The sequence below is a fragment of the Citrus sinensis genome, chromosome 6 (genome assembly GCF_022201045.2).
Source record: "Citrus sinensis cultivar Valencia sweet orange chromosome 6, DVS_A1.0, whole genome shotgun sequence".
Lineage (NCBI taxonomy): Eukaryota > Viridiplantae > Streptophyta > Magnoliopsida > Sapindales > Rutaceae > Citrus > Citrus sinensis.
This window is the reverse complement of record NC_068561.1, coordinates 9,811,377-9,820,010: the sequence shown is the minus strand read 5'-3', so window position 1 is coordinate 9,820,010 and position 8,634 is coordinate 9,811,377. Positions and strand designations below refer to the sequence as shown.

Below are 8,634 nucleotides of genomic sequence, written 5' to 3'. Positions count from 1 at the left end.
GAGAAGCTCAAGAAATTAATTTAATTAAATAATTTTCATAAACTAAAAGTTTTTGTTTTTATAAAGAAAAGTATTTTGTGAATTTAAGTAATTTGGACTTAAATGCTAAGATTTGAAATCTTTTATTTTAATAAGTATTAAATTTCGGAGTTGGACGTTTTTACAAACATTTGAAATGTTTTGGGCCATACTATAATTTATGAATATTTTGGACTAAAGTGAAAGATTTTGAGAACTTTGAAAAATATAGGTATTATGTTGAAAAGGACCTTTGTGTGAAACAAGAAAATCTTTGGGGCCATATCATAATTTCAGAAAGTTTGAGAAAGACATCTATTTTTATGAAGTTATGAAATTGGACCTATTTGCAAAGTTTTCTGACGTTTTGGGCCATAGTATAATTATAGAAAGTTTTGGGCTAAAGTGTAATTATTAGCCAATGTGGGGGTGTTGGATTATACTATGGCCCAAAACGTCAGAAAACTTTACAAATAGGTCCAATTTCAGAACTTCATAAAAATAGATGTCTTTCTCAAACTTTCTGAAATTATGATATGGCCCCAAAGATTTTCTTGTTTCACACAAAGGTCCTTTTCAACATAATACCTATATTTTTCAAAGTTCTCAAAATCTTTCACTTTAGTCCAAAATATTCATAAATTATAGTATGGCCCAAAACATTTCAAATGTTTGTAAAAACGTCCAACTCCGAAATTTAATACTTATTAAAATCAAAGATTTCAAATCTTAGCATTTAAGTCCAAATTACTTAAATTCACAAAATACTTTTCTTTATAAAAACAAAAACTTTTAGTTTATGAAAATTATTTAATTAAATTAATTTCTTGAGCTTCTCAAATGCTAAATCAAACATCAATTAAATCATACCGACTTTACAAGAATTTATTGCACTAATTTGTTCGTTGAGCTCTAAACTATTCTTGATGTCGCCATTGTCCGTTGAGTGTCTTCAATCTTGATTTCACTTGATTTACTTGTATAAATATTATCCTTCAAAAACTAGTAAAAATGTGAAATACAATATTTATTAAATCACTCAATACATATGTTTGTTATCATCAAAATTACATTATGTATAGCCTTTTAGGCTAACAATCTCCCCCTTTTTGATGATGACAAACATCTCATGTATTTTGACATTTATACTCCCCCTTAATACATGGCATATATAATTAAACATATAAATCAAATTCAAAACAAAAACTCCCCCTTAATATTTCAAAACCATTCATAAATACTTCAATATCAAAATACATATTATATGTCTCTATATTCAAAATACATGACTTCTCCCCCTTCATCATCAAAATTATTAGAAATTCATGCTAAGATCAATAATATGTCAATGGTTAATAAAAAAATATATATATATAATAACCAAACATCCAATTAACCATTAAATGATCATGAACCATCATGCCATCAAAAGAATGCTCAAAATGCATATTATCCAAAATCATATTATATGCTCCCCTAAATATATGGCCAATTAAAAAATTTATCCAAAATGCATATTATCCAAAAACATATCATTTTTATCTCCCCCTTTATCATAAAAAAATAGATAGATACAATTGAAACAAAAGCATCAAAAATAATTCGATAAAGATATTACCAATTTTGTGCGAGAAAAAATTTCGTCAGAGTCTCCCCTTAAAATGGACAAATCCTCAAATACACAACATAGTTAAAAACACTTCCATATAAGGTTTAATAAGTATAACAAACCAACAACTCCACCAAGTTATCAAGCAACACATAAGACTTAAGCATAAAACATCATCCAAATATAACATATCCAAATATTAAACAACCATCATCCACAATCCATAATTATGCATATGAAAATGTAGGTGCATATACCCAAAATGCACAAATTCGGTTTTGTAAAATAATGAGTGAAATGAATGATTTTAAACCGATTATATTGATCCAAGAGATGATTTAAGATAATGGATGGTGATGATTGGATCAAAAGTGGATTAAAAAGAGCTTAAATATGCAATTTCGGGTTTAACAAAAATTGAGTGAAATGGATTTGTTTGAGCCAAGAAAATTGATCCTAGAGATGAATGAAGCTAACATATGATTTAGATTGGATCAAAAATGGGCTAAAGGAAGCTTGAAAATGTAGAGAGAGAAACGGGTAGAGTTAGGTTTTTGATTTTGGGTTTAATGTGGAGAGTTGATGAAATGAAGTTTTGAGAACGAAAATTGAAGGAGTAATGGATGAATAATGATTTGGATGATTGATTTTAACAAGAAAATGAGTGAAAGATGAAGAATTTTGAGAGAGAAATGGTGAGGTACTGTTCACTCGTGAGAGATGATGATGAAATGGTGAAAAATAAGTGAAGAAATCATGATGGAGAAGTGTTTAATGAAGATGAAATGCATGGGTATTAGTTTGAATGGTTGATTTGGGCATGAAAATGGATGAAAAAGGAAGAAAATGGAGGTGAAAATGGAGAGGATGTTCACGGTTTTGGTGAGAGAAGAGAAACATGTGCAGAAAAATCACGAAGGAAGAAGAACAAGCAAAAAAAATTTCCCAACCAGTGACCAAGCGGCTAGCCGCTTGGGGGCAAGCGGCTAGCCGCTTGCTCTCGGGTTTGGGACAGTTTTCCAAGCGGCTAGCCGCCTGGTTGCTGTCCACTTGCACTCTACTTGCTTTTCGGCTTGTTTCTATCAATTCCGTGATCATTTTGTGATCCCGAAACATCTCAAGAGCCAATTTAATGCACAATTCATGATTTTAAACATCCAAAAGATAATTAATTCAAACAAATAATCCATCCATCAAGCATACAATCATGAAGCATATAAGCATTCAAAACTTAAGAAAATGCAGAAAGGTCAACTTCGAAATAAAAACTGTATTGATTGAGCCAGAATTAACATGCAAGCTATATACCGTTGGAAAGATAATTAAGTTAGCTTTCCAATAAATTTTACAGAGATGGATTTGGAGTTCTCTAGAAGGAGTTATGACCAATTCATTACAGCTTGTGCAAACTTGGGATTTACACAATAATTAAACATATAAGCATTCAAAAGTTAATAAATCAAACACACCACTTAACTATCATGCTTAAACACTTCATAAACATTAACATCAAACAAATCCATCATGATGAGTTGATAAACTATCATCATTTATATATAACCTTGCATCATGATAAAACACTCAATGTTAAACACAATGATAATTCAATCATGTAAACATACAAGCATATTTTCGCAAATTCATTTATCATAATTCATTCAACAAAATTAATATGGCAAGAATTATTACCAAAACAATTAAATCATCTTGCCTCATCTTTTTCTCCTAGATCATGCTCAAATGATTATCCTCACAAGCTTTCATCAAGGAACTTCTCCACCATTCCTTGATTGTGGTACCTACAAAAAATTGTTCAAGTTGTGTATTTTGGTACCCAAATATTCTTGGGTCCTTGAGTGTTAGCAATGGTTCCTTTTGGAACCCAAATACATTTTGCTCCATAATATGCATTTCTTTTCACTGAACATCTAAAACTCATATGACCATTTTGATTGCAATAATGACAAACAATTTTATGATCACTTGTGGAGGTAGCCTTAACAAAATAATTCTTATAATATTTTTGTTTCAAATAAGGCTTATACCCAAGTCCTCCTTTATCAAACACACATTTTTGAGTGCTTAATAATTTTTCTAAGTTCTTTTGACCATTTGTGAATTTTAACACAATTTCATTGAGCTCATTACTCTTTTTCTTAAGCACTTCATTTTCTTTTATCAACTTATCAACATGTGATTTTTCATGCTCATATGAAATACTTTGTTTACCTTTAAATGATGCAATTCTATCATGCAACATTTTATTATCTAATTCTAGTCCTTTAATCTTTTCATTTAATGAATCATTGCATTTTTGTAAAGCATCCTTTTCATTTTTCAAGTCATCTACATATGATTCTAGATGCTCATGTGAAGTGCTAGGTTTCTCATTCGATAATGCAACTTTATCATGCAATGTTTTATTCTCTAATTCTAAGCATGTAATCTTTGCACTTAGAGATTCATTCTCATTTGTGAGCTTTACCATTTTCTTTTTAAGACATGCATTCTTTCTACCAATTTTTATCCAATTATCATGCAATTCTTTAAAAGCATCATATAATTCATCATAAGTAGAAAGATCATTTACCTTATCAAGTTCATCATCCAATTCATCTCCAATTGCCATGAGAGCTAGATTTGTCATTTCTTGATGTTCTTCACTATCACTTGTTTCCTCATCGCTATCATCCCATGTGGCTACCATTGCTCTCTTCTTGAGCTTATTGAGAAGAGGGCATTCCGTTCTTATATGACCGGGCTTCTTGCACTCATAACATTTGATTACTTCCTTCTTCTCCTTTCGGTTCTTGAGGTCTCTAGATTTTCTTCGCTCACCGGATTTCTTAAAAAGTTTTCTAAGCCTCCTAGCCAGCATATCCATCTCTTCCTCATCCAGCTCGCTTTCCTCATCACTTTCATGTTTCATGGCTTTGAGAGCAATGCTTTTCTTTTTCTCCTCATTGCCTCTTTCGGCTGCCAAATCTTCCTCATAAGAAATAAGAGAACCAATTAAATCGTCAATAGATAAAATATTTAAATCTTTGGCTTCCTCAATGGCAGTCCTTTTTGGTCTCCATTCCTTAGGTAACGACCTAATGATTTTCTTAACTTTCTCACTATTTGAAAAGGTCTTTCCTAGGGCTCCTAGAGTGTTCACTATGTCCGTAAATCTAGTATACATAGAATACACACTCTCATTTTGTTCCATTTGAAACAATTCATATTGTCGAGTGTACCTACTAATTTTAGACTCTTTCACTTGATTCGTGCCTTCATAAACAACTTCAAGTTTGTGCCAAATTTCATTAGCACTTTCACAACTAGATACTCTATGAAACTCTTTCTTATCTAGTGCACAAAACAAGGCATTCATAGCTTTGGAGTTTAGAGAAGCTTTTCTCTTTTCCAATTCATTCCATTCCCTTGAAGGTTTTGGAATATCTTCCCCAACTTCGTTTTTAATCAAAGGCATAAATGGACCATCACAAACAATTTCCTAAATTTCATAATCTAAAGCTTGTAAATAAATTCTCATCCTAGTTTTCCAATATGGGTAGTCATTACCGTCAAAGAACGGTGGTCTAATTGTGGATTGTCCTTCCCTAAAGGTTGAGTCACTATGGGTTGCCATGGATCTTTAACTCTAGACGATTAAGTCTACACAAGAGCACCTTGCTCTGATACCAAATGAAATGCAAGTTATGCAACCCAAGAGGGGGGGTGAATTGGGATTTTAAATTTTATGCAATACAATTCGCACAACAATTTAATCTACCGCCTTAATCAAATCAAAAACAATAAATTCAATCAAGTACAATATTAAAAGAGTAAGGGAAGAGAAAACGAACACAAGGATTTTTACGTGGTTCGGCTATCCCCGCCTACGTCCACGCCTCCAAGCTCACCCGGCTTGAGGATTTCACTATCCAAGCCTCCCAAGGCTTCAAATGTTTACAATTGACTTCCAAGGTGTCAATGAACCTTTACAACAAGAGATTATATCCCCAATCTCTTCACCCCAAGTGTTTCCCACACTTGTACACTCACAAATTGATGAGAAATGAAATTCACAACAATAAAACTCTCTTTAAGAGTGAATAACAAATTATAGCTCAATGATGATTCAACAAATGATGATTTACGAAATGGAAGCTCAATATATGTTATATGATCTTATATTTGCTTGTGTTAGTTCTTAAAATGAAGTTTGAGTTGAGTTTTTATAGTGAAAGCCCAAAAACTAGCCGTTATAGACAAATTCCAGCGCTCAAGCGGTTAGCCGCTTGATTATCCGGCTAGCCGCTCAGGAACAGTAATATTACCGTTATTTTTGAATTTTGCTACAGTACTACTGTTCACTAAAATTACACTTTAGCCCAAAACTTTCTATAATTATACTATGGCCCAAAATGTCAGAAAACTTTGCAAATAGGTCCAATTTCAGAACTTCATAAAAATAGATGTCTTTCTCAAACTTTCTGAAATTATGATATGGCCCCAAAGATTTTCTTGTTTCACACAAAGGTCCTTTTCAACATAATACCTATATTTTTCAAAGTTCTCAAAATCTTTCACTTTAGTCCAAAATATTCATAAATTATAGTATGGCCCAAAACATTTCAAATGTTTGTAAAAACGTCCAACTCCGAAATTTAATACTTATTAAAATCAAAGATTTCAAATCTTAGCATTTAAGTCCAAATTACTTAAATTCACAAAATACTTTTCTTTATAAAAACAAAAACTTTTAGTTTATGAAAATTATTTAATTAAATTAATTTCTTGAGCTTCTCAAATGCTAAATCAAACATCAATTAAATCATACCGGCTTTACAAGAATTTATTGCACTAATTTGTTCGTTGAGCTCTAAACTATTCTTGATGTCGCCATTGTCCGTTGAGTGTCTTCAATCTTGATTTCACTTGATTTACTTGTATAAATATTATCCTTCAAAAACTAGTAAAAATGTGAAATACAATATTTATTAAATCACTCAATACATATGTTTGTTATCATCAAAATTACATTATGTATAGCCCTTTAGGCTAACATTAACTTGATCGTGCTTCTTTGCGACAGCCACAATAGCTAACTGTAGTTGATGAGCAAAACAATGTATATAATAAGCACACTCATTCTCATTCATAATAAGTGTTCTAAGACCATTGAACTCGCCTTGCATGTTGCTAGCCCCATCATAACCTTGCCCGCGCAGCCTAGATATACTCAATCCATGCTTAGAAAATAACTGATCAAGAGCTTCCTTGAGCGAGATAGCAGTGGTACTAGTAACGTGCTTAAGACCTATAAAACGCTCAATGACAGATCCATTCTTATCTACATATCGCAATACAACAGCCATCTGCTCCTTCATAGATGCATCACGTGATTCATCAATTAAAACAGAAAATAATGCATCACCTATGTCTCTAATAATAGCATTGGTTGTTTCAATAGAACAAGCCCTTACAATATCTTTTTGAATTGAAGGTGCAGTCAACATGTTGTTTCCAGGAGCATTCTTCAAAGTAACTTTTTTGATATCTTCATTGTGATCGGCAAGAAATCTCAGAATTCGAAGATAATTTCCTTGGTTACTTGAATTATCAGATTCATCATGACCACGAAATGCAAGCCCTTGTTCTAAAAGAAGCCGAACAACATCAATGGATGCAAACAAGCGAATTCGATAATCTTTTCGATCTTGATCAGAATGCTTGTTGAAAAATGTTCGAACATGCTGCTCTTGTTTCATTAAATCTTCACAATAACCCATAGCCTTGTTGTGAGCACTATTAGGACCTCCAACATGCTCTTCTAATCTTTCTGGTTTTTTCCAATTTGAGAACCCATTTTTTGTAAATATCTCACCACTTGCTTGCTCACCAATTTCTGGTCTGAAAAGATAACAACATAAACAATATGCAGCATTCTTTGATATGCTATATTCTAACCAATTTTCATATTTATTGAACCAAGCAGGATTGAATCGTCGTTGTTGTTGCCCAAATTTAGACTTACAAAAATTGTGGAATCTAGGTTGGCAAGGACCCATTTGTAAATATGCTCTACGGACTTCATCTCGAACATTAGGATTGTAAGAAGAAATTGGAGGTCATTGTCCAGGATCAGAAGGAAGTTCTGACAATTCCAAGTCAAACTTATTTCGTTTTTCTAGACCACTTTCATCTCTCTCTGGAAATTCCGGCATCACTGATTTTCTTTTAAAATACTTTTCCATATCTGTATCAAAATTATATATATGAGTACTTACGTAAAAATAAATTAATTATAATTGAAAAAATTAATTTACTAATAGTTATAAACAAAATCACTAAAAAAAGAAATTGTAAAGACTAGAATTAGTCACTTAAACAATTACAATTTATATAGAAATGTATTGACATGTGAACAAAAAATAAAATATGAAATTCTTAACTTAATTTGACCAAAAAAAAACGAAAAGAACATGTTTTACCGGGTGCAAAATTGAATGTAAAGGCAAGCGGGTCCCACGTCCCACCCACTCAAGCCCACAACAATTAATAAATTACCCCCTTCCTGGCTCTTTCTCCTTTTGCGTTTTTCACTGCAATTCTGGAGAATAAAGAACACTGCAATTCTAGAGAATAAAGAACACAACTGCTGCTTGCAACTTCTTCTTTTCTTCGAAGCAATCCCTAATTAAGTTTGGTACTCACAGTTTAGTTTTGGTATTATAAATAATTTGGGCTGTGGGCTTTATTTTTTTAAGTCAAATTATTACTTTATAATTTTTAAAGAATAAGGTTATATAGTTACAGGGGCTATTTTAAATTTTCTTTTAAACAATTTTTTTTTTTCAGTGGGGGCTTGAGCCCCCAGTGGTCCTGCATTGCATCCGCCACCAGTACCTATGGAGTTTTGTTCATCAGTGGCCGCGTAAGTGGCATGAATATCTACCTTGGGCTGAATATTGGTATAACACGACGCATCACATATCCACGGGCATGACACCTTTCAA

At 32.3% G+C, this 8,634-nt stretch overlaps 1 pseudogene; it reads right to left on the bottom strand.

Annotated features, from left to right (window-relative positions):
* Positions 1-499: 499 nt before the first annotated feature.
* On the bottom strand, positions 500-7,842 carry LOC102611449 (uncharacterized; annotated as a pseudogene).
* Positions 7,843-8,634: the final 792 nt, after the last annotated feature.